This window comes from Phodopus roborovskii, unplaced genomic scaffold (assembly GCF_943737965.1).
Source record: "Phodopus roborovskii unplaced genomic scaffold, PHOROB, whole genome shotgun sequence".
In the NCBI taxonomy this organism is placed as follows: Eukaryota; Metazoa; Chordata; class Mammalia; order Rodentia; family Cricetidae; genus Phodopus; species Phodopus roborovskii.
In genome coordinates, this window is record NW_026125059.1 from 9,000,001 (window position 1) to 9,027,319 (window position 27,319).

The 27,319-nt window shown below is 45.2% G+C and overlaps 1 protein-coding gene across 4 annotated transcripts in view; it reads right to left on the bottom strand.

The window, feature by feature from the left end:
• Tshz2 (teashirt zinc finger homeobox 2) overlaps positions 1-27,319 on the bottom strand; it is a 424,927-nt gene that overhangs the window by 396,137 nt on the left and 1,471 nt on the right. The window lies entirely within an intron of this gene.

Consider the following 27,319-nt stretch of genomic DNA (forward strand, 5'->3'; position numbering starts at 1 on the left):
TAAGTCAGTAAGCCCCTTTCTGAGGTGAGAATAAAATTGTGGCAGTATTTACCCAAACATGTAGGGCATTGTGGTTTCTAAGAGAGCTCTCTCACTGTAATACTGAGGGTTAAAATGAAGCCAGTGCTCCTAGCAAGTGCTCTCTGGATGAGTTATGCCTCACAATAGACAGTAGTTAGAGCATTGACAACTTCCGTTTGTCTTTGTGTACTTCCTGTAAACCCAGATAAAAGGGCCTCGGTGATGTTGTTCAGTCGAATCCCCATCAAAGCAGGGAAATATCATCCAAGAACCTCAGGACGTCCACTGGGGACAGGCCTGCTCCAAAGCACACCCCCTGCTATCAGACAATGACGCTCTGTTTATGAAACTGGATAGGGGAAGAAGTCTTAGGTAACTTAAACCTTTGTGAAATGTCACTTGCCTTGAAAGGGGTGCTTTACTCCTGTCTGTTTTGCCTTTCCCCCCTTTCAAAATGAAACAGAAGATAAGTTTGGACTCTATTTAGTCTAGCTTGGGAGAAAAAGTTTCAGCCTACTTCCCCGAGGGAATGACAAATGAGACGCAGTGGCTTGTTGGCTTCCCGGCTCCTGAGCAAGTCACAGGCACCGGGAAGTCATCGCCATTAGGCCTGGACAAAGGCAGGAGCCTTCCCCTCTCCTGCTTTCTTCTCCTCTTCCCACAAACACGATTCCTTCCCGAGCCCTGTGCTGCTGGCATGATTCCTTCAAAGGGGGCATGAGTACCTCACAATCCTTCCTCCATGATTGATAGACATCCGGACTGTGGCCAAAGACTGCCTTTGATGTGTTCCTGTAAGAAATAGCAGACTTTCCTGTTTGTCTCAGCTGCTGAACTGCAGCTTCAACCACAAAGGACAAAATATTCTGCATTAAAAAAAAGCATATCCTACACACACACACACACACACACACACACACACACAGTGCCACAGTGCCTAGGCATCGGCCTCTGGGGGGTTCAGATAGTTACATTTTGTTATTTCTCTTTGCTTGCCTTACTATGAGTTTTCACCATGCTTTCTCTATCTCTGCTACTTGGGTCTCAAAATAGCAACAGTAATTATCAGATTGCTGTCCTGGTTTCCCACCCCTAGCTGAACCCAGATGCCTCTGAGATTTCCCTATGAAACCTCTGAACCCATGGAAGGGACACTCATCTATCTTTCTAAGTCAGGAGTCAGGGAGAAAAAGACATGGGAAGTCGTAGTGGCCCTAAGCCACAGGGAATCCTGGGTGATCCTCCTCTTGTCTCCATCTCCTGAGAAGTAGAATCAGAATACAGCAGGGAACCGTCAGAGGACAAGCAGTTCTCAAAAGTAAGGGATCTAAGAGACAGTCAGATACTGAAATATAGAAATGAGTACGGTTCTCCCCAACCCTGGCCACCAACTCACTCACAGTTTAGACTGCCCTCAAACTCCTAGTGATTGTCCTGCCTCAGCCTCCCACGCACTGGAATTGTGTGTGTAGGCCACCACGCGCCCTGTGCCGTTATGCCCATCTACATCTCTGTGGTTTTCGTTGTATTTCCCTAGTATCTCTATTATTGTTTACTTATTTCTAACTTGATTTCAAATGGATTCATTTTATTTTTCTTTATGTTGGACTCAATGGGAATGTCCATAAAAATCACACACAAAAAAATCATAATTTTAATGTATTTTACTTCCCCTTTCTAAAATACATGGAAAGTCAAAAACATAAATATTAAACACTTCATGCCTGTGCCATATAAAATTATTTTGCCTAGGCCTCATAAAAAACAAGTTGAGAATTAATACTGGAGAGCTGGGACCAACAAACATTATTTGAGGGAACCAAATTGTAAACATCCAGTTTTTACAAACCAAGAGGAAAAACAGCATTAGGGACATATACAAGTATTTATATACCATAAAAGATAAGAAACCTTCAAGTTCTAGCTACCACTTACAAATATGAAAACCATACGAACTAAAATTTGTTTATTAAATTTAAAATTATGGGTATGTGTTTGGGCATATGTGTATGTTCATGCAAGTGCAGGGACACATAGTGGCCAGCAGAGGGCATAAGATCTCCTAGAGCTGGAGTTTCAGACAGTCTGGAGTTTCCTGTGTGGTTGGGAACCAGACTTGGGTCCTCCGCAAGAGCAGGAAACGATTTTAACTACTGAGCAGTGTTTCCAGCCCTGAAAACCATTCTTGCCTATGGATCATACAAATATGGTCACAAAAGTGAATTTGGCTTTGGGTCATGATCGACACAGCAGATGTTCATGTGAACCTTTTCTGGCATTCCCAGAAGAAAATCCCCAACAGGAAATAAGGCTTGCCTCCCAGTGAGATTTCCAAGACAGAGTGTTTAACAGCACTTGGTGAAGACAAAAGACAAACAACTCTGGGTTGCACAGCTACCATCTTTGCCCTGAGTCGGGTGGGCAAAGGAAGCACACAGCAAACGAGAGGTGATGTTACTACCGCAATGCCTAGTAGGGCATCTCCACTTGCAGATTCACCAGACTCAACTTGGAGGGTATTGTTGAAAACATACCGAAGACGGGTATAGTGGGGTGTGCCTAAGAACCCCAGTATCTGGGAGGCTGAGGCAGGGACATATTTCAAGGTCATCTTGGGCTATGTAGCCAGGCCTAGACACCACTACCCTGGCTGGAAGTTAACTAGTATAGCTTTTGTCCCTTTCTTAGTCCCAGTATTCCTTTATAATGCTTTTACCCCATGGCGCTGTCCCCTTGCAAAACCTACTTTTCTTTTGCTCCTCAAGTGCCCGCACGTGCTGAATCTTACTTGCTAGTGTCCCAACATCTGAAAGGGTCCTTGGTGCTTAGTAAGTGTGTTTAATAGAGTTGTGGTCACAGGAGAACAGAGCGCATGGCCCTTCCCCGTTCCTTGTTGTTTGACCTGAAATTATTGCTATGAGCGTGTTGGTTTATAAAAATCCATACAGCACTACCAGGATGGAATGGAATGAAATTGGGTGGGCTATTCTTCCTAAGTAGAAGCTGTGTTGATTTTCTTTGGGTCCTGGAGTTGAAGAAACAGGAAATTTCTGAACATTCCTGAAGTGGCGAAGCCAAGCAGGCTACAGTCTGCTGACATGTATCTGCTTCCTGGACAACGGTGACCAAGCTTCTGCCTTGTGTGGGACACTACACCCGGGTCTGAGCTCCCATGAAGCTGAGAGTAGATGGGGACCCCCAAGGCTGAGAATCACCATCTTAACCCTGGAGAAAGTGGGGCCATGAAGCCACGGAACCCTCACATCTGTGCTGTGGAGAGTTGTGGATTTAACATGCAGTGCAAGCAGCCAACAGCTGGCCTATGTGAAGTCCTGAGAGCATGGTTGCCAGGCATGGCGGAAGGACCAAATGAAGCTGTGAGTCCTTCATGAGGGAAGGGTAGGGGCCATGGGCACAGACGCTGGCTCTCCTCAAATCTGTGTCCCCCACCCCACCCCAGACACCTGAACAACATGTTGAATTGCAGATTCAGGTTCAGTTAATCTGGATGGGTCTGAAGTCTTCATGTCTGATGGACACTGAGCCCACTGGACCACAGACCAAGCTTGGGGAAAAAGACGCTTGTAGGCTATCTCTCTGTGCTAAGAAGCAGGGGGTGGGGTGTTAGGCAAGGGGTTTTCTTAGCATCCTCTGCACTCTATGAAGTCAATTTTTCAGTTATCACGTACCAATATGCTCTCCCTGGAGCTGGGAACTTCTCTGACAACCACCAAGATTCGGTAGAAGTTGCTGCCCTTTCCTAGTGGTCCAATTCTATATGATAGTATCTTAAAGTGCCCCCTCCCCTTTGGCCAATGGAAACTCTGAGAAGCTGCTGCTTCACTCATATATTTGTTTTTATAAAGCTTTGTTACATGTCTATATCATTATTTATTTACTTTTCTCATGTGTGCACGCCACAGTTCACATGTGGAGGACAGAATAACTTTGGGAAGCCTCAGGGATCAAACTCAGGTGTCCAGGCTTAGTGGCAAGCATCTTTACCTGCTGAGCCTTTTCAATGGATTTCATGCATTTAATTTTAAATGAGGCTAAGTTCACTAAACTCTCTCTCTCTCTCTCTCTCTCTCTCTCTCTCTCTCTCTCTCTCTCACACACACACACACACACACACTCACTGAGGTGCAATAGCAGCCACACATAGGGTTGCTGTGACACCTTACAAACATGAATTTGTGCTCGGTTTAATCCTTATAGGATGGCGTACAGGCTATTGCTTTTGGAGCTTGGCTGACCTGGATGAGAAAGTGTGGGCCATGCGGTAAGTTTGGGTGTCTTGTAGAGGTGATCTCTAAGAAGCTAGAGAGCAGGGCAATGCTGAGCTCATGGAGACCGGTCAGCGGTCAGCATGGTACCCTTGCAGTGACAGGATGGAAAACAGAACAAGAAGGCAGCCTGGAGCCTTCACTGCACACCCCTCAAGGGCCAACTGATGACTTTCTAAGACCACCTGGGCAGCAAAGATGGGCTCAAGCAACACTACCCTGCTAAGCAATCCCAGGGCTCTTGACAAATGTCTCCAAATAAAGATTATACACCACCCTGAGCTTCCAGCACAGTTACTCACCCCTGCAGCTTTAAATCAAAGGTGGTTCCTGTTAGGCTAATTATCATTTCCGGGCAGATCATGTAACACCCTATTAGAAGAGCTACTGCCAGCAATGGCTTCCACAGGACACTATGATGTGTAGGACTACATCGACAGGGACTGAAGCTCCAATGCATGCATGTTGTAGGTACAGTGCCCCAAGCACACGTGAGCAATCCCTTTCCTTCACCAGCAGCCTTTAAATGCCACCAGGCAGGAGAGTCAACTGCAATCAAAGGCATCTGTACACTTGGAGCACAATCCATGTCCCTGTGCCAGCCTTTCCACAGGGAAGCAAATGACCATCCAACCAGTGGCTCCCGACACCCCACAAACTGAACGAGAGAGATGGTACAAACCCACCCAACTCTCCCCATCACCTTCCTCACCCTGGGAAGCAGGAAGGGGCCCCACAATCCCACCTCACTAGCTGACTGATACGGTCATTTCTCTCCCACTCAATCTTGCCACACCCTTCACTCCTGACATCAGAAAACACTTTCAAGCCAGGCATATCTTTATCGTTTCAAGCTTGTCAATTCCCAATTTGCTTACTTAACAAATAAATCAAAACCGGAAAGGAAATTGGGACAGACCTTTTGACCCTGGAAAAGAAGGAACAATGACCAGCTGACCCTCAAATGTGGCCCTCTGACTGTCAGTAGCTTATTTTGGCACATGCATTTCACCCCAATTCCATTTCAGTAAAACACAGATTTTTGAGTGTGGGACTAGAGTTGAACCTGGGGCTTCATGCCCACTGGGCAAGCATTCCATCATTGAGCTGTTTCCAACCTTCTTCTTACTTTTTCTTTTGAGACAGGGTCTCCTTAACTTTCCCCAGGCTGAATGGAACTCTAAAACCCAAATAGGCTTCACATTTGGAATCCTCCTGCCTCAACCTGAGAAGCTGGAGTTATGGGCCTGCACCATAAGGCTGCAATACACCACTAACAATTTGCATAAGTTTGCTTATTACCCTTATGCTCCCAAACAAATGTCACCACTAACACCATGTGCTAGCGCTTATTTATTCTGCACCAAGCTGAACACACACAGGGGAGACATGATAGGCATTAACCCCACGCTGAGCTCATGTCATAGTGGGGGCATTTTAAAGTTAAGAACTCCGTGCTGGGCTGGAGAGATGGCTCAGCAGTTGAGAAAGCTTGCAGCTCTTCACAAGACCCAGCAGCCAAACTGAGGGACTCCCAACCACCTTAATGACTGTTCTGGAAGATCTGATTCCTTCTGGCCTCTGAGAACATCCGTGTGTGTGTGCGTGCGTGCGTGCGTGTGTGCGTGTGTGTGTGTGTGTGTGTGTGTTTCTCTCTTTCTCACACACACACACACACACACACACACACACACACACACACACCTTTTCAAACACCTTTAGAACCAGAAACTACTGTTTAAAAGGCAAAGTCACCTATCTAAGGTTAAGGTAGACAGTAGGTAATAGCCTCAGTTTGTCTCTGTTTAAAGTTCCAGGAGGAAAACCCCTAAGGTCAGGTGATATGATGCTTTCTTTGACCTTGACTGGTCTAGTATTCTTTCTCACTGTTTTGGTAGGTCAGCATCTATCATTCCTGTCTCCCATACTCCTGGATGCAGGCATACAAAAGTCTAACCAAACAGAGTGCCTGCCCACTGGTTCACAGAGGGTTTTGCAAACCCACATTGGCCAGTGGAAGCCCCAGAGCATTGGCTGAGGTCCTCAGAGGGACACTGCTAGACAAAGTGGAAGAAAGGTAGAGATTTTCACATAGAGGGAAGAAGAGCAGCATCTAGACAAAAGACCTTGTGCCTCTCCATACTTGCTGAAGCAGGGGCTCAGTGAAGCCTGTGATAATAGATCACTGGCTCATCAAAATGGAAAGTGTGGCTTCTAGAGATGCTATAAGAATGCACTGAGTGTGGCTTTGGAGCCAAACATACCTAGGCTAGTTCTGGCTTCACCCTACAGTCCTACAGTCACTATGTGAAAATCCTGACTGCACAGCTCCGTGCCCTAGATTTCTTCCCCTCTGGAAAAGAAGCCTTCAGCCGAGAGGAAGGCTGAATGAAGTCAGAGGCACAGAGATCATCTAGGATAGGCGTGGCAGAGAGTCCTTGCAGAGAACACTTGGCACTGATTGGCTTCAGGCGCAAAACAGAGACAAGGAAGGCATGGGAAAAGCACCTTGATGTCACCAAGAAGGCAGTGAGTTCGGAGAAGGACTTAGATGGCAGCCAGGGGCAAACCTGGGCTCCTTCCAGCACTCGGCTGCTCACTGGGGTTCTCCAAGGTCCTCTGTCAAGGACAGAGCAGAACCTCGGAGAATATTCCTTGGAAGAGAACCCAGGGATCCACAGACAATGGAAATGCGATATCCACTCATGGTAAGAGTTGTGTGGAAATCAATAATTAAACCCAGAGGGGGAAAAAAACACACACACACACACAAATAAATTTCGGTTCCTTGGGAGCCATGAGTCTTCATCCACTAACCCATTACCCCTTCATTACTCATCTATCGTAACCTATCAATCCATCATCCATCCAACCATGCTACCTGCCACTGAGCCCTAGTGGGGTGCCTGCTTTTTCTCTATGTGCTCCATTGCTGCATTCTGAAAGCCAGGTCTGGGCCCTTTCTGTCCCTTGCTGCCTTGGCTATAACCTCAGTTGGCAGACTAGGAGAATGACTCTAGAATCAAACATACTGTCTTAGGGGATTCATCTCCCGGGAATCGGTGGCTGCTTCCACTTCTTTCCCACTTGAAGCCTCAGTCTCCCATTTCTTTTCTGCGTTGAATGGGTCTGCACCCTGCACCCTGCACCCTGCAAGAGCTGCATGCATTTCTACTGTTTCCTCAGCAAGTTTCGAACTCGCGCCCTCAGACCACCATCTTCCTGGTGCTTCTGGGAGTCTAGAGCCTTTTGTTATTGCCTCAGAGAAAACTAAAACCTCTCCATCCACGAGTTGGATTCCCGAACCCACGATGTGCCTCTGCTGTTGTTCGTTTTCCCCATTGAGGAAACTACAGACAGTCCATCTCCTCGTTTTCTTAAAACTGTTTTTTTTTTCCTTTAAATACATAAAGTTGTAAGTTCCCATTGCTACTCTTTTATCTTGGGGAGGCAAGGACTCCCCGTTAATTGTTCTCAAATCATTTTCTCTATTGCAGGCTTAAAGTGTGTACATGAAATTCAAACTACAGGCCTGAAGAAATGGCTCAGTGGGTAAGTGTGCTTGTTGGGAAAGGAAGAGGATGAGAGTTCAAATCCCTAGTGCTCACATCAAAGCCTGGCATGGACCAGAATTGACAGATGGAGACATGTAGATTCTGGCCAGGTGGTTTAGCCAGGAGGAGAGAACCTTTCTTAAAGTATAAGGTGAAGGACAACAGATGAAGACATTTGACATCTTCCTCTGGCCTCCAAATGTAAGCACCAACACCTACACATATGTGTGCTCCACACATATGCAAGTTAAAAAAAAATCAAACTGTAGCTGAAGCATCCATGATTGTGTGTATTGGAATGTAGCAATGGGCATTAACATCAAGCCAAAGAACAGAAACCCCTTGTGGAGTAGAGGATCTAGGACTGAGGTCCAGGCTTAAGAGTCCCATCAGCATCTTCCAAAAAGGAAGAAAAGACTGAATAAAAACCTCAACAGCACACTGTTGCAGCATTGAAAATATCTCCGTGTTCCGCTCCTGGTGAGCCCACAGGAAATGTAAGAATACCTTATATTTTAATTAGTGCATAAAACACTGTCTAGAATGTTATGTTGCCCCGGGGAATGCACCGAGCAGGGAACACTTACAAACTCCAGGTCACTCTCCCCATTACATCACTGTGAAAAGAATAAATTTATGAGGCTACATTCTATGGACATTATATATTGGAACTGTTAGCCTATTCCCAAATGAGAATGTCAGCTCCAACAACCAGGCTCCCAGAGAGAAATTTCTCAAGTCCTTTATTGTGAATGTTTTTTTTTTTTTTCAGTAAATGACAGAAAAAAAAGTCAAAAAAAGAAGTGAAAGCTTATTCTTTATTGCTAATGAAATGAGGGAGGGAGAGAAAGAGAAACAGGGAGAGAGAGAGAGAGAAATAGAGAGAGAGAGGCTGTTGTGTTCTCTTCTGGAGATGATAATATAGAGGTTATTTTGTGGGTCTTGCCTGTGATTTATTTGATGTATTCCTCATCTAAGTGATTGGAAACACAGATGTTGATGCTGTAACTTTGCTTCCAGTAAATAATTCCTCAAAGGACTCACATTTGTTTAACCTTACTCACAGGATGATAAAACTGATTAAACATTTATGGGCGCAGCAACAATTCTGTTGGTTTATGTGCTTGGCAAGTTGCAAAACTCATTCCCCAACTTCTCCACCTTCCATTCACCTCTCTTGAAGGAAAAAAATATATCTGACATCTTTGGGGGAAATTCCTGTACCTAGGCTATGGAGACTTTCTGCTTCCCTTCTTTATTTCTCCATCTGTGGCTGGCTGCAGCCCGACAGTAAACAGAAGGACCTGACACACTGATCCTAAGATCAATAATTAAACCGAAGGGACAGCAGCCATGGTACTCCTGTGAGACTCATGCAGGAAGAGTAAAACCCCACTGGGGAAACATGTTCTTACGGTTGCTGGCCTGCTCCCGAGATAAGGTTGCTGGCGCGCGCGCGTGTGTGTGTGTGTGTGTGTATTTGTGTGTGTATGTGTGTGTGTGTGTATGTGTGTGTGAATGTGTGTGCGTGTGTGTACATGTGTGTGCATGTGTGTGCACGTGCATGCATGTGTGTATTTGTGTGTGTATGTGTGTGTGCATGTGTGTGTGCATGTGTGTGAATGTGTGTGCGTGTGTGCGTGTGTGTGTGTGTGTGTGTGTGTGTGTGTGTCTGCATGCCATGGAACATGTATGAAGGTCAGAGGATAACTTGTGGGAGATGGTTGTCTCCTTGTTTCAAATCCTCAAGATCAAACTCAGGTTGGTTTGGTGACAAGGACCTTTAACCAATGGACTCTGTTGTCAGCCCTGGCATTTCCATATATAAATACAGGATCTCATGTAGCCAGGCTGGCCTCCAAGCCACGTGTACCTGAGAGTGACCCGAAACTCTTGATCACCCTGCCACTCCCTCTTGAGCTGACACTACAGGGATGAAGCATGGCATGGCTCCCATTTCTACTCCTAATCCTGGGCCTGGTTTCTTTGCCCCAACCTGATTTTGGCTGAGGTTTGGCTACTTCAAATGTAAAGTTGCAAGACTGCTCTTCATCATTTGCTCATAACAGGAACACAGTCCAGAGTGGCTGTCTCCACCCTGCTCAGAAAGAATTGGTACCTCAGGAGCAGCTGGAGAAGCAAGCTATGGGCTCAGTGGCTTCAGACCAGCTCACACAATCACCGAGAACAAGCCGTTTCTTTTATGATAGCAGTTTCTTCTTTGGCTTGTCCCTGGCCCCTGCCCCACCACAGGGCGGCTATTAACATTTTTCTGGATGAGTGTGGGATTTGAGCTATTGCTAGCTGACTCACTTCTTACTGGAATTTGTGTTTTCCTGTCCAGGGTCTTGTCATGTAGCCCAGGTTGGCCTTGTCATGTAGCCCAGGTCGACCTTATCTTCTCCATATTGAATGGGATGCTCAGACAGTGTGTTTAGATTCGGTTCACTTGCTTCAAGTAGAATTCAGTGAGTGCTTACTGGGTGCAAATGAGCCCACTGACATTTTGGCTGGAGAACTATGCCTATCTCTGTGACTGTATGAGGAGGCAGGCAAAGAGCGAAATAGTGGATGCTTCAATAACATTTATTTCTCTCAACTGATTCCCTTGCTAAATTTGGCAAAATTTCTCACAGCTCTTTTTCTCTACATAAATTACTCATGTGACAATTATAAAAAAAATTCCGAGAATATTCAATAAAAGATTGCATGTGCGAGTGAAAAATATAAAACATGCTAAGTATCTATTTACAGAAGAGATGATAAATTAATAAAATACACATTCTTCTGCTGGAACACTGTAAGATCTGCAGACAGGAATAAATTCTCTCTGTCCCTCTCTCCTTGCTACCTACATATTTGGGAAGAGCCCCGCAGATAGAGTTACAACATTTACAAGATTGTGTATGAAACACGTGCACAAGAAATGCTCCTAGCTGGCTACATACACATACAGATAGAACAATACATAACGGAAAATGTTCACACCAAATTCTTAAAGGTGCCTGAGTCTGGGGAGAGGAGAAAACCACACTTTCTGGAGGCTTGCTGGGCACCAAGTGTTGCTACTTAATGGCAGAGTCACAGCTACCCATTCCTTTATGTCTGATGTTAACCGAACAAGTGAAATTATCTCATATTTTTATATCATTTGTTTGCTTGGCTGTCAATTTGAGACAGAGTCTCATATTGTTGTTCAGGATAGCCTGGAGCTTATTACATAGCCCAGGCTGGCTTCCATGGCTTGGTAATCCTCCTGCCTAAGACTCCAAACTGGGACTTCAAGTGTGAGCCATCCTGTCTGGCATCATCGTACTGGAAGAATTCTTTCTCTATTGTGTTCTGTCCAGTGGACAACTGCTACTCAGTACCGGGGTAGAGTTAGTGTTAGGACATTAAAGCAGGCTGATGAATTGCACCCACTTTTTCATCAGAACAACCCTAAATCAGATGGCTGGATGCCTTGCCAAGCTGAAACCGTTACAATGGTTCGTTTTCAAGTGCCACCCATGAAAAATTGCACATAAATTGTAAACAAACAAAATCCACACAAACCCTCCTCTTGAACAATAGCTAAAGGCACTAAAGGCAATTGCTGGCTTGAGAGAGAGAGAGAGAGAGAGAGAGAGAGAGAGAGAGAGAGAGAGAAAGAGAGAGGGACCCTGCCACTGTTTCTACTCTAAGCAGTGTTCCCCTGTGAGACAGGGCTCCCTGGTTATGCCATCACTCCTCCTGCCCCCCCCCATTCCAAGTATTTATTTAAATGGTACCTACAATTAAATACTTAAAGTAAGAGACAGTTTTCATTGGACTGACCATAAAAACTGAGAAACTTGGACGTGGGTTTGTGCAGGGTGGCTTTATCGTTTATAAAGTTAATAACAGGACCCCATCATTGCGTGGGGCCCACATCTTTTCATGGCCAGGACTAGCATGGAGGCTGCCAGAGACTTATGAGGAACAGCTGAGCAGCACCACACTTTTCGATACTTTAGAGATTCTGTAGGTGGGGGGATAAAGATCCTCTGTGACACACCCAGACGGACTGGTTCTTAGGGTTTTCCATGTTTGTTTTAATTATGCAGCAGTATAAGGGGAAAATCGACTGCAGAAATTAGAAGGTATTTTCTTTTCTATTGCGTGTGAATGTGTGCGTATGTATGTGTACATGGGCACAAGTGTATGGATGCAGGCGAGTACCCGTGTATGGAGGCCAAAGATCAACTTCAGGTGCACTTCTGGGGTAACTATTCTCTTTGTGCCTTGAGACACGGCCCTCTTGCTGAAACGTGAGGATTGCTGATGTAACAGGCTCTCTCTCCCTCCAACACTGAGGTGACAAGTGGCCATTACTACGCCTGGCTTTTTAAGTGGCTGCCAGGGATTGAACTCAGGCCTCATGCTTGTGAGACCCGCACTTCACCCACGAGCCCTACATTCAGAATCCAGAGCAGGTTTTAAAAAATAAATCCCTTTGAAATAGTTTCTAACTGCTATGAGCTCAATATTGGCTATTTAGAAAGTCTCACTAGTTTTCCTCCAAAAGGACTTACCTCTCATTTGACTGACTTTAACTCATGGAAAGCAGAAGTTTTTGGTCCATGTCATTGATCACCATGTATGTGACTGGACCACACGAGCAGTCTGAGCACCCCGGCTCTCTCACACGCAACGGGCTAGCCTATCTGAGAGCTCAGTGACTTCAGGTAAGCCATGTGTAACTGCCACAGTTGACTTCCATACCTTCTCAGTGGGCTGACGCACCAACAGCAACGGCATCCACTCTTGGAATGATGGACTAAAGAGTTTACATGTGAGTCATCTGTATGTCGTCAGCACTCAGTGAGAGCTAGGAAGCAACTAGTCTTAGTCCTTCTCATCCAGATATCAAGGAATGGCAACCTCTCTGACAATGACAATATGCAGTGTCATGTTTATCACGATCATCGTCACCATCTGTGTTGCGTCCACTACCGGCGGTTAGACATTACCCCTTACAATTATGTATCACGTACAGTATAATTATATATTGTATCTTAAAAGGGACGTATAAGTACAATTGTTGGGAAGGACGATGGAGAAATGGCAGTGGCTCAAAGAGGGATAGCCGAACAGAGTATGAAGAAATACACAAACTGCAACAAGAAAGTCGCCCCAAAGCCCAGAAAGGGAAAGAGATGAGGCCAAGAGCAGATGTCTTCTCTGATCTGGCATTTGAGTAGCTGAGCCTTCTCTGTACATTTGCTGATTTACTCATCATTTCTTCTGTGTGTGTGTGTGTGTGTGTGGTGCTGAGGATGAACCCCGGTCTCACCCATGCTGGACCAGCCCCCACCATGGAGCTATACCTGGACAGTTAGTTTCCCTTGTTAACATCTCTGGGCACTGATGCTTGGTCCTGTGGTGGGGGGCATGAATGGGCACATTCCCGTGTTAAAGTAGACTGACCACTGATCTTTTCTTTTCTTTCTTTTTCTTGTGATGGGGAGTGTGATACAGGGTTTCTCTGTGTAACCTTGGCTCTCCTAGAACTCACGATATATACCAGGCTAGCCTCAAAGTCAATGAAATCTGCCTGCTTCTGTCTTGCAAGTGCTGGGATTAAAGGCGTGAGCCATCACTATCCAGTGGCCTCTGATATTTCTAAAAACATAATTAGTACAGCATAGAGAGAGTAAGGAGGAGATGATGATGTGGAGAATGACACGTACACACACACACACACACATACACACAAAGCAAAAGAGGATAATAGAATTTATATATGTATACTTTATGTATTTACATATTACATTTTGATTATAGAGCATAGCAATCATACACTTCTTTATTATATATTCATGTATGTCAGAAACAATAATGTGTATTTCCATAATACATATTAAATATCTACAGCAATCTTGTATTATATATACACACACATACACATATCCTATATCCTGTAATTCAATGTGGATGTGTTCCTTGTAGACTGCCAGGCCCAGAGCCTCCTCCTCCCATCCCTTGCCATCAGAACCCCCGGATTCTATATCCTCAGACTCTCCTGGGAGTCTGAGAATATGCATCTTCATCAGGTCTCTGTGTGAGGACCACTCTCCAAGAGGTTGAGAAGCCTGCTCTACTCCAGATGTCAGAACTTCCATATTTTCAGAACTTCCTGTAAGAGCCAAGGCATTCTCAAGTTTCCCTCTGATATCCTGGGAGGGGAGGAGGTTCCTTCCGGTTTCCAAAGCGTTTTGAAGTTTTAATGACTGCCTCCGTCTGGCAGCCTCTGGACCTGGTTGTGACTTGGCAACCGCTCCTCACAGCTGGACCCACTGAGTTCCTTGCTCTGCCCACATCCTGATGCTGACGGTCTTTTCACACATCAACCTGCTAATGTGGGTCTCTTTTTATGCTTCTTTGAAATAATACCCCTTTTAACTTAAATAATTCCACTTTAAAACAAGATAGCTATGCCATTTACCAATCACAGTCAATGCAAATCGGTAGCATTTGTCATCCATTGGTGGCCACTGGATATTGAAAACCTCAGATTATAATGTCATATTTCCATGGAAAGCTGTTTCTTCCTAAATCTGAGGTGCACTCCTGAGAAACACGGAGGTGAAGGTATTAAAGGCAGGAGGTTATCAAAGTGAGTCTTTCTTCTAGATGTAATGGGAAGTTGAGGTGTCACTGAGAAGGGGACACTATCATCACTGTGTTACTTAGTGACCTTAAAACTATCACCAATGGTGTGCCACCCCAAGGCAGAACTACTGTGGGTTAGATCACAGTCAACAATAGGTCTGCATCCTCCATCATTGTTCTAGTTTTATCTCTGTTGCTGTGAGGAAACACTCTGAGCAAAGGCAGTTTGGCGCGGGGGGGGGGGTGTTTAGCTTCTAATTTCAGGCCACAGAGCCCATCGCTGCAGATAAGCAAAACAGCAGGATTTTGAGGCAGCTAGTCAAACCATAGCTTCAATAAAAAGCAGAGTTAAACAAATGTTCCCAGGCTGCCTGCTTGCTTGCTTTCATCCAGCTTTCTCCTGTCATATATATAGTTGAGGACCTTTGCCTAGGGGATGGTGCCACCAGCACTGGGCTGGGAGCTCCTATATCAACAGTCAAGACCATCCCTCACAGACAAGCCCACAGACTAACCTGATCTAGACAGTTCCTCAATTGAGGTTGTCTTAGCAGGTGACTCTCAGTTTGACATTTAAACTAACACCACAGCCATCGCTGTGGAGACCCCTGACCAGCTTGGGAAGATCCAGCCATGGGACATTTCTAATGCTATGACAACTGTTTGAGCTACTGATCTATATTCTTTTTCATTCACACCTTCATGTCCTAACTTCCAATCCTAATAACAAAGTGCTAGTCATTCATGTTTCAACCAAAAGGTATTGGGTACCAATTGTGTTTTGTCATATGCACACAAAAGCAATAGACGTAACATCTGTCCCTCACAAGTTCATAATCAGCAAGGTAGTTTGAATCCTTTATTGAGTGCTTACTTTGTACAGGGTGCTATTCCAGGTGCCTTGCTAGTATTACCACTTTGCTTCTCCCAACAATCACAAGAGGGCAGCTTTACTACCCTTGTTCTGCCAATAAAGAAATCAAGACCTGGGTCAGATCATTACCTTGTTAATGTTATGACTCAAATTTATTGACCACTATGTACAGGGCTCTGTGTTAAGCATATGATCTGATTAATCTCAATTAATGCTCATAAAATCCCATTGAGATGAATCATTTTATTTGGTCTGTGTTGCTAATGAGGAAACTGAACTCTGGGAAACAAAGGTGCCTGAAGTCATACAGCCAAGACACAGCACATAGTGGGAAAGGGAGCCCATGCCAGACCGACTCCATGATCGGTCCCTGCTCCATCGCTTTCCTGCCTGACAGAGCAGTGCAGCCAGAGGAGGCTGCAATTCCAGGACCTGGGAGACATGCTTAGAGACGGGTGGTGCCTTTCCCTGCACAGTGAATTCTAGAAAAAATGCTCCAAACACTTTGCCTTTGCTCCTTGAGTCTTGTTGACTTTAAGGGCTACAAAGTAGCCATTTCCAGCACTACCCTCATAAGTAAACAGAGGAGGGAAATAAGAGACTCAAAGAACACATTAATAAAATAGAAACAATCTATTTTATACAAACAGCATGTGGTATAGACTCCTCTTTCATTTAAGCTCCCCATCTATGGGTTTACTTTCTTCTGTTGGGTCGGTCTCTGTCACCCTTTCTTCCTGTCCAAGTCACCAAAAGCTTTTTAACCCAAATGATGGCGCAAGGGGCTCCCAAGTGCACAGCCTGTTGCTCATCCTGTTGCTTGGGGAGCAGCAAGGCAGTAGAGGGACCTTGCCTCTTCTTTTTCCTCTTCCCCTATACCCTCCAAAGTCTATATCTCAGGAGGGACTCTGGCTCCTCACTGCAGTTCTGCAAGCCCCCTGCCACAGCACCCTGACTTCCCAGTGAGCTCTTCCTCTGGTTCCCAGGAAGCCCCTTGCCCTCGACTTTGTGCTGTGTCTCACACCACCTTCCCCATCCAGATTCATTTCTCCAATGGCTACTTCTGTCTAGACCCAGCATCAGGATCACTTCCATGTGGAGAGCCATTTCCTGAAATCTTATTCGAAATGGTTCACCCCACCCTCATCACATTCAACTCATCACCTTCTCTTCATTTTCTTTACTACAAAGGCTGCTGCTCCACATCACAGGGTGGGTGGCCCGGCTAATCCCTTACACATCCTCACACTAAACGTAAGCTCCAAGAAGCAAGGCTCTTAGTCAGTTTGCTTTGAGGCTCTAGCTTCAAAACCTTCCACAGTATCGAATACACAACAACTTTTAATCATAGCTGTTAAGTAAGGTCTAAGGCATGGAGCAAACAACTCTCCATGTTCTCCAAGACCTTCATCTCTTTGCCTTGGGATGGGTTTAGACAGAGACCTTCCTCCTTCTTTCAAACACCTGGAGGTGACAATTGAAAAGTCAACAAGCCATAACCAGGAAACAGCCTTCTCCCACTGGCTTAATAACTCCTAAACTCTGCAATGCTAGACCCTGGGGGATGAGTAACAATTCCCTGGTGGGGGATGGGCATGGCTGACAAGTCCTGGGAGCTGGGAGGATCTGGGCCAGCAAGGCACCTAGAGAGCAGGTGTGTGGATGCTGAACCTCGGGGCTCAGGAGGGAGGGTCCTCCTCGTCTTCCCCACCAATCGCTGAACCTCAGGGCTCAGGAGGGCGGGTCCCCCATGCCTTCCCCACCAATCGCTGAACCTCAGGGCTCAGGAGGGCGGGTCCTCCACGCCTTCCCCACCAATCGCTGAACCTCAGGGCTCGGGAGGGAGGGTCCTCCATGCCTTCCCCACCAATTACCTGTCTTCCACCCTCCATCCCTAATCTAGCTTACCCAGGGCATCTAGAAATCTGCACAAGAGCAAGCACCCTTACCTTACAGTTACTCAGTGTTTACACACAGGGCCCTACGGCTTCTCCAAAATGTGCAGGAGGAGCCATGGTGTGTACAAAATACATGTGTATTATGAAAAGCAGTTGCTTGTCTTTAGTGCTTCCAAAGATCACACAGTAAGAGGGTACTGCAGTGACAGAGATCGGTGTCGCACACCAGAATCCCTGCAAAAAGAGAAAGGGCAGGAGAAAGAAGGGTTGGAGGAGGAAGAGGAGGAAGAAAGGGAAGAGAAAAAAGTTTGAGAAAGAAGGAGAAGTGGGAGAAAGTGGAAGGGAGGGGGATTAAAATATAAAAGGGAGGAGAAGAGGACGAGCAGGAGGAGGGTGGAGAGGAGGGGAAAGGGAAGGAGAGGGGTTCATTTACCCAAGATCTGTGAGCACTTCACCAAAGGCATCACCTATATCATCTCACTCAACAGGCCCGCTAATACGTTAGCAATATCTCTGTATTCATTTGACAGAAGAAACTGATGCTCAGTCAGGTAACAGAGCTTGCGTTCAAGCACAGTTGGCGCTGGACTCCAGGTTTGGTCGGCCCCAAACAGCTGGTTATCTTTCAGCAACCTCATGGATGTAATGACCCCCACCCCACCCCACCCCAGCCCCACCCACCCCCCTCCTTGCCTCTAACTCCAAGGCCTCTCTCTGCAAAAGCCATAAAGGCAGGCACCTGTATTTCTCCCCAGCTGCTCTTACTACACTAAGGACCATTTACCATCTCTGGGAGGCCACCGATGCCTGGAAGGTGACCATCACCAACTTGAGATCCATAGTGACCGTTACTTTACCTCAACTTGTCCAGTCTCTCCTACAATCAAATTGGGAAGGCCACCTGTGACTTGCTACCAAATCAGCCAACTCTCCTGCCTTGTTTCTTGCCGGTCTCCCTCATCCTTAACAGTGTAGGCACTGTGACCTCTTACACGTTATATTCGTCATACATACATGCGTGTCCATGGCCTCAGGCTCAGGCCCATGGCCCCATGGCCCTTACTGCTTCTTCTGCCTGGGATGAATGCAAATTCCCACTCTGTGCCTAGCTATTCGTGTGTGTGTGTGTGTGTGTGTGTGTGTGTGTGTGTGTGTGTGCGTGCGTGCATTAACTTCCTGATTTCACTCTCCTGAATATTATCTGTGTGAGGGCAGGACCATTGTTTTGCATTCTGCCACCGTTAGCACTGAGAGCAACATATAACACTCGCTAGGTGTGTAGTCATGATTTGCTAAATGCATGAAGAAGGCATGTGTGCGGGATTGCACACAGGAAGGGATGCTGAAGCCCTCTGCATGTGTGATGGTGGTGGACCTGGAGATACCAGTTGGAGATACCACTAAAGATAGGCTTTTGTGGCAATGCTCTTGACTTCCCTTCCCCATATGTAACCATCACCACAGGTGTAGGGGACACAAGGAAGGGTTAAATATCCATCTATGATGCATCACTGTGGCTGTTCTGGTCATGCTTCCATGAAAGATGAACTGCAGAGATCTCAGAGGCACAGGGAACTGTCTTCCCACTCCAGTCTGGCCATGGCTTGACCTAGGTCCAATAGATCCCAGTGAGGGAACAGGGACTGCCATGACATCAGACCCTTGGGGATTTGTAAGAAATGAGACTTTGCTCATGTTCCCGCGCTTCATCTACAAGATAGCGCCTGACCACCCCCACACACGCACACCGTTCCGATTCATACTTACATAACTTCACCTTCACAGCACAGATAGCATTGCAGAGCACTTTTCTGCATGTAAATTACTTTTCCATGAAAAACTATTTTCTTCTTTGCAATTTATTTGTATGTTCTTCAGCCCCACTCCCACCCCTGGAACTGGAGCAGGACTCTCCAGGGATGGGAAACCAACCATCTGACTCACCCCCTGGGTCCCCAGCGACTAGAACAAGATTCGGCACATAGTAGGAATTCAAACTTCAGTTATGCAAAAGGAAATGGAGGATGACATATGCAGCACTTGGTACAGCACCTGGGATGCCTTAGGCAGTCCGAAGGTGGCAGATGACATCACTTACATAGCTACAGTTGAGCCTGTACTAAGTATTACTTTTGTGAAATAGTTTTGTTTTTGAGCTGGTGCTGAGTTCTAAGCAGAGCAACGTTGAGTGCACGTGCCTCAGTTAAGATCTACCCAGCTACCGAAGGACTGTTTTTTCTCTTTTAAATTATGTATGAAGTGCCTGTGTGTGGGTGGTATCAGCATGTGAGTGCAGGTGGCCTCAGAGGGCAGGGTGGGATCACATGCAGTTGCGAGCAGCCTGATGTAGGTGCTGGGAAGCCAACGCTGCTCCTTGCCAAGAGCAGTGAGTGCTCTGAACCCTTGAGCTCTCTCTTTAGCCCCTAGACTTCCATTTTTAAGAGTCAAAAAGGACCCATGTCTCAGGGTCAGAGACACGGTTCCACATTTACTAGGCCATACTGCTTTTGTAGAGGACCTGAACTTTTATTCCCAGCACCCACACTGGGGAACTCAGAATTGCCTCTAACTCTAGTTCCAGGGACCCCGACGCCGTCTTCTGGCTTCCCCTGGCACCAGCATTCTCTTGTGTATACACCTACGTTCTCCCGTATAGACATATGCACATAATTAAAAATAAAACTTTACGTCTAATTCCTTTTGATGCCTAAGATTCTTGAGCCTGTGATAATCATGGAGTGGCTGTTCACCTTCCTTCCTGCATAACATTCCCTGGCCTGGCTGGGGCAGAGTGAGGAGACTATAGTTCCTCAAATCCATGTGTTCCCAGTAGTTTCTGAGCACTTTCTCAGCCTGTGTTTACATAATATTCTCAACAAATTCTGGACATGAGCAAATATATGATTGTCCCATTTTATAGATTAGCAAGTAGAGGCAGAAATGGGAACTGCCTGCTGGGTTTCCCCACCCACAAGAAACAGATCTGGAGATCTGAGCATGGATCAACTCAGCAAAAATCAGCTTCCAGAACCCAGTCACCTCCTCCTTCTCCACCACTCCATACACATTTGAAAAATCAAATCTCAAGAGGAACATAAGAAGATGCACAAGACAGCGTACCTGGCTTTCTAATAAAGGAAAACAGCCAGAGGCAGCGCCAATGTAAAACACACCGAGAGCCTTTATTCTGCCATTTCTCCTCTACCAAGCGGCACTGTGAGCAGAGTCGATTTAAGTCTTCTCTACGGCATTGTCTTAGCCCAACAGCTACTCACATCTCCCTGGAGGGCAAGCGGGAAGACTCCTAAATACACAGAAAATTCCAAAGATCTGATAAATTGAAGTGATTTAAAGTAAGCCCCACGCAGTTTATACAGAGATATTTATCTGCCGTAGCTCTTGCTTACAGAAGTCGTTTATTCCCTGTGGAAAACCTTGACCCTCTGTCTCGTTTTTTTTTTTTTTTTTTTGTATCTCCCATGTCACCAGATTTCGTGGGGCCTGTCATGATACAGTGCAGCTCTGGGGGAAACTTCTCGGAAACACACTGGAATCAGATCGGCAGCTGCCAAGGCTTCTCTCTCCTTCTGAAACCTCCTCCTGCCTTCCCTGACTGTTTTCCCTAGAAACAGTAACTGCTTTCTCTCACCTTAATAGCGAAACCACCCTATAATCTCCATAGAGATGGCTCCGGTGCGGCTGGAAGGAGGCTCTTTGGTGGTTGTTGGGATTCACTCCATTCTGAAAGTACTTTGCTACTTAGCTGATCCTCATTTTTGCACTAACAGAAATTGCGGGGTGTTTTCCTTTCATTCGTGTGTTTGTGTCTGGTTTTTAAGCCCGCCCTAGTGTCTGGTAGCTTCATGGAGACAACAGGGCCTCTCTTGTAGCTCAAATGGACACCGTGGCCTCCCAATTAAGTCAGTCTTTGCACATAGATATAGGAGAAACCGGTTTTAAAAGCCTTCCTGCTTCAGGGCTTGTCTTTTGCAAGGAGAGGCATTCGGTACCCCGCCATAATGTCTCCTTACTGAAGTTTTCCACTGAGAACCCAGAGCTGGCTAGTTTTCACAGCTTCTCCATGGCTGCCTTTGGTTTGCATGCCCACATTTGGTTACCTGAGATGGGATACGCGCTTGGATGTCCTGATGTCTTTGTACATCCGTAGAGGAGTATAAAACCCTAGACACTGTTCCTGCTTAGGAGAGTCGGTAAGGGGATCTTGAATCATTTTTGTTGTTGTTGTTGTTTGCTCTATTTTATTTTTTAAATGATACCGGTGGAAAGAGAACCCTCATTCACAAGCAGAATTCAAAGCAGATGCTTTCAAATCTAATCCACGTAATTTTTTTTTCCTGTGTAATTTCTCTGAGGTCATTAGTGCTAGAACTTCTGCGTTGAATATTCCCTTGTTGCTCAGCAAGGGTAAACAGAACTGATACATATATTATTAATAGGTTTAGCCAGCCCGGCCCATTGCATTTTGATTTCTAAAATTTCAAATAATTTTAGGAATGACTTTGGCACCTTTGTATATTTTTCAGGGGACTCAGGGGGTTCCCCCTGCCCCATATAGAGAGTGTGGGAAATTGAAAGAGGCGACAACTGGAAATACCAAACTCCCGTGTTAATGATTTTCAGAAATGTCTGCATTATTTAGGCATCTCATCCACGGAGTTTGCTTTGGAAACAGAGGTGTCAGTGGCTCCTGCCTGCAGCTCTGCATTCTCTCTCCTGGGTCCCTGGGGTAGAAACACAGCCACATGCTAAAGGTGGCCCAGATGACTGTCCACCTTAGAGGCAAGGCCTGTGTGTGCACAAGGGTGCTGTCTGCTTTGCTCATGGATCCCAGCAGTGGGCTGCCAGACTCGGAAATATCACATTCTTATCAACACTTCCTAATGGCTTGGTGGGTGAACTCTGAGATACATTTCCAATGCTATGCTTATTCCTGCGCTCAGGAAACCCTCCAAGATTCAAAGGTGAAAAGGGGGTGGAATGAAAAAAATTCTTAATCTAGAAAAAAACAATGCACTGTGAAATAATCTATCAATATACAGTGTTTTTATTTTTTTATTTTTCCTTTTCTCAATGTAATACCCTGGTCATGAAGCCAGCACTCCTAAGGGGGTGGGGGTGGGGGTGGGGTAAATGTGACCCCAAAACCTGTAACTTTGAGCAGAACTTAAGAAATGTAAAATAGTCTAGTCCCCCAGCCACCAATTGTTACAGATTACTGAAAAAAGAGCTATAGGATTTGCTCTCAGTGTTAGCAGAGGCCAAAGTGGAATTTGAACTCTGACTAAAGACTACTTAATAACAGGAATCCCATTTTCATCACAACATTTAAAAATTAAAATAAATCCCACTCAAAGAAATAAAAATACGGCAGTATTCTCAACCTGAGAAGCAATACATTTATTTGTGTGCCAAGCATCTTTTAATACCACTGTGATATTTTTTTTTCTCTAAAAGTCATTCAATTTGATTGTAATTAAATATGTAATGAAAACGCATGGCTTCAGGGAAGTAAGCAAGACATCCTCTGGTGGTTTAATGTATTTCCAACTGACTTTGCATCCCATGAAATCGGCATTCCACCGAGGCCTGGTCTTAATACAGAATCTGGTAGGTGAGTCTCATTTCTGAAGGAAACCTGGATGGATGCAGGTCCTGCCTCCATGACAAGAATCTTCCCAAAGTATCTGTAAGTGCATGGATGGTCCTCACACATGGAGGGAAGCCACCTTTAGCATCTTTACCTCGAACCAGCTGGTTGCAGACCCAATGCAAACGGGAAAGGAGCCCAGGTTGTTTTCTTGATTGGTTTTCCTAAGCTCAGCTGCAGAGGTGAACAGAGCAGTTTCATCACCAAGGCCCTAAATAATGCCTGCTCTAGTCTCCCTCAACAAAGAGCTCCATTCCCAAGCCTTGGGAAGACAACTAGACCAACCCAGACCAACTTAGGCATTACCCAGTCGGAAGGACTCCCCCCAAACACACCCACTCCCAATGGGAAGTCAGCAGGGGTTAGGTAAAGCCTGTTCCACCGATGGTGAAAGTGACAGCAGTTAAGATATTTAGGGGCCAAAACTAAAGATGCCTAGGAGATATCTATGGAGTGTGAAGTTTCTCCAAATGCAGCAAGAAGAACTGAGTTGGTTGGGAGCAACGGGAAACGCAAAGTAGAGGAAGAACAGTGGAGTATTTCTAAGAAATGTTTTTACCCTCTGCAAAGGTAGCCTGGAGCATCTAACCCCCAGCATACCCCAGACAAGCCTCAGCCATTTCACTGTACAAAATTCCCCCATGCCCTCTCCTCTTCCCTTTCTGCTCCGAGCCCTGCCACTTGCAATCTTCAGATTAGGCTTAATATATTATGTCCTGATATGGCAGATTAAAAATGAAATCAATAAATGCCTAAAACAAATGCACTTTTGAAATGTCCTATTCAATCTGGCTCTTTAAGGGAGAGATGAGAGGTAAGAGCAGGAGGGCACTGGAGAAAGGACTACAGAAAGAATAAATTCCAACCTAAAACCACGTAAGGGCAAAGTCATTCCTAGGCACCTGGCCGCTCCCATCTGAGATTTGCTTTAAATAACAAGAATAGCTAAGAGTCCCTGTTACTGAAGCCCCGTGGGCTGGTGTGTGTGTGTGTGTGTGTGTGTGTGTGTGTGTGTGTGTGTGTGTTAAAGCCATACTGTTCTGGGAAGCAAAAAGATCTATAGTATGGACATTGAAATGTTTAAAATGAGAAGTTGCTTTTCTGAAGGATGTTTAAGCAAACAGAGAAAACTGGGGTCCAGAAACATTCCGGGTTCCTGTTCTCCCCTGTCTCCCTGCTTGCCAGTAAATTAAAGGCAAACTTCACTTACAGCCACTGGCTTCTGCCATTATGTGGTGGCTGAAATTTCTGGGACTTCACCCATCAATTAAGAGACAACACTATCACCAAGTATAAAAAAAGAGACCTCTCTGGCCAATTCTTACTCTACTGAAGCCTGTGTTCAGAACTGCCCCTGCTGAATGTGTTTCCCATGTAAATAACCTGTGCTATTAAGGTGCAAATTGCAACTTTTAAGTAATGATTGCTAATAGTCTAATGTTTACTGCTACACAAGGACACCCATGAAAACAAAATCTGCATTATTCATTTCAGCATTCAATAAACAAAATAAATTAAGGGAGATGCTCTCTCTTCTGCCAGACTCCCCACAAAAACCTGGATCAAGGGGAGCTACCACAAGTCCGCCAGAAAGAAGCACAGAATGGTTTGGGGTGAACAGAGGCAGGGGATTGTAACTCATCGGCCTGTTAGACATTCACAGGGATGTGATTACACAAGATTCTATACCTCATTGCAACCGGCAGGCGTTACTGTAAAAATAATAGTGCAGACTGCTACTGAAATAGTCTCTGCTGTGTGTGTATGCGGACTGCATGGATGCTGGGGTTGATAGAGAAAGACATGTTTGAGAACATTTTTTTTTTTTTTTATCCAAGCACTCTGCATCCTCTAAAGTGCAAACACATCAAGGCAGTTCCTTTTTTGCTCATCCCTTTTGCCTTTGTCTTTTTTATCTTCCCTAAAAAATGAACAAGGGGGAATGATGCCAAGGCAGATTCCTGAACATTCAGGTAAAAGCAAATGCATTTAATGGTGGACCAAACATACCATCAAGAGGGTGATCCAAATACACCCTCACATACCAGATCCATACAGGGCACGGAAGCTGCTCTGTGAACTTCCCCCAGGCCTCCAGTGCCAGCACCGTAAAGAGCAAAACTTCAGAAAGTGAGAAGCAGTAATATTGCCGAGAGAAATGAACATTTAAAAAGAATAGCCTTCCTCATACCCCCACCCCCATCATTTAGCACAGCACTCTGTGTGCTCTATTTAGATACCTGTTTTAATAGAAAGTTCAGCCTCCGATTTCTTGAAACATCACTCTTAAACCAAATCAAGGAAAGACATCTAACAGCCTGGAAGAGTTATTTGGAGAAAGAGAGTTCCAGGAGAGTCTCAGCCCTGATTCACTCCCAGGCTTTTTAAATCTTCTATTATTCATTAATCAAACGAGGAATCAAACTTTCAACATCGGTCCACGGGAGTAATCACTTACAGTTGTGCATTGTATTTAATTTAAAGCAGCGATAAAAGTTAGCATAGCCATGGTCCGAGAGGCACTTTCTCCCTTCCTTGCATGGTAACCTCAGATAAGTTTGTTCAACTCAGATGAGCAGAAGAAACACTGCAGGAAAAGCAACCCACCTTATTAATATGTGAAAAAATAAATACTGTGGAGCCACGGAGCTCACTGTGTATGAAATGAATTACTCCCTCTCAGCTCCAAAAGGATTTCTGCTTCTCCCAGGGAACAATATGAAAATCATAGAAACAGTCTTGCAAAGACACTAAGAATCCAATTGGCCAGAAAACTGAAAGTATACTCACAAGTTACTAACATACATACACACACACACAACACACAACACACACACACACACACACACATCCTACTATTACTACTACAATAAAGAGTAGCCAGCACCAACAGATACCAGCTTAATGAAAGGATCTCATTTAAATAATGTGATACAGCGTCATTTTCTGCACACCTGGATCGTCATTGATCAGCGGATAATTATAATTAAAGTAGAGCAATTCTGAGCGAGGCACTTTTTGTAATGAGCTTGTGAAAGGAGACATGTCCAGTCATTCTGGTAATTTAAATTACTGCCTAGTTGTTGATGGCCTTTACCGGAACTACAAGGAAGGGAGGGGGGAAAGAAACACAGTAGTTTTCAGGGCAGTATCATTTGAGCTGGACTGTAGCCCAGGGCTCTCTTTCAGGACAACAAACAATAAGGATGTTATCTTTGATAATCCACCTACACTTGAACTTATGTTGCCAGCATCGGATGTAGCAGGCTGACTCTTCTGAAGTCTCGAAGGCCATCACACACCCTCACATGGTCAGATAGTAAGGCAGTGTAAGTTAAAAGATAAAATTAAAATTAAATAAGAGAGCCATTGTTTTCAAAAGAGGTAACCAGGGTTGAGGAAAGAACACCCCCTGTCTAGACGAGCTTCGAACGTGCATGCTTTTAAGGCTACTCTCATGATTCTGCTCTTATAGAAACAATGGAAAATACTTGAATGGAAGCTTTATAGCAACTCAAAGCAACCTCCACACGGTTACGGAAGTGATTGCACACTCAGGAGGGAAGGAAACTGCACATTCTGAAACATATGTATTGTTCTGTGGGCTGGAAGCAGGCAGTGATGAAGCCTCTGCGCCTGGTAGCCAGTGTGTTCACACACACATACCTACTTTGCCCAGATTCCTAACTCACCAGATCTCATGGTGACTTCTCAAAGTTTACCCAAGTGTCCTGGGAACTTCTCCCCATGTTTGACTCAAGTTGGAACAGAATGAAATATATCGATGGGTCCCCCGGTCTGTCTTACCCATGCTGACCAAAGTAAGAGACAGTCAGCAAGGAAGGGGTTGAGGGGCAGGCAGAGAAAACTTCATATTTTTTTCCCTGAAAGCCCTGATCAACTAAAGGACACAAAGAAATAAAAAATGCCCACATTAAAAGCCAACATGGTAATGATTGTACATGCATCTCTCTGAATATAGAGGGCAAAGCTTGCGTCACTGGTACCCGGAGTTACCATGGTGAGTGATTTATTGATATATATCAGAATGAATAGATCAAAGGCAGTGAGATGACAGGTGATCAATCAAATGTCAAATCAAAACTAGCAATCGAGTGGAAAGCTGATTTTTCAGTGGGTGGGTCTGGCAGGAGATAAATGAACTTTCCTCTTACAATTCCGAGAAACAAAACCCCAGCATACTATTAAAAAAGCAATTAGGCAACCCAAAAGGAAAAAAAAAATCCTCTTAAGATCTGTAGTCTGTGGTAGTAGGGATCTATTAACCTGTTCAGATCTTTAGGGTGAGGGTCCCTGCAAGAAAGAATTCCACGGGACAGCTCCTGTGGTGGCAACCAAGAGCAAAGTTTCCAACAATGTTCTGT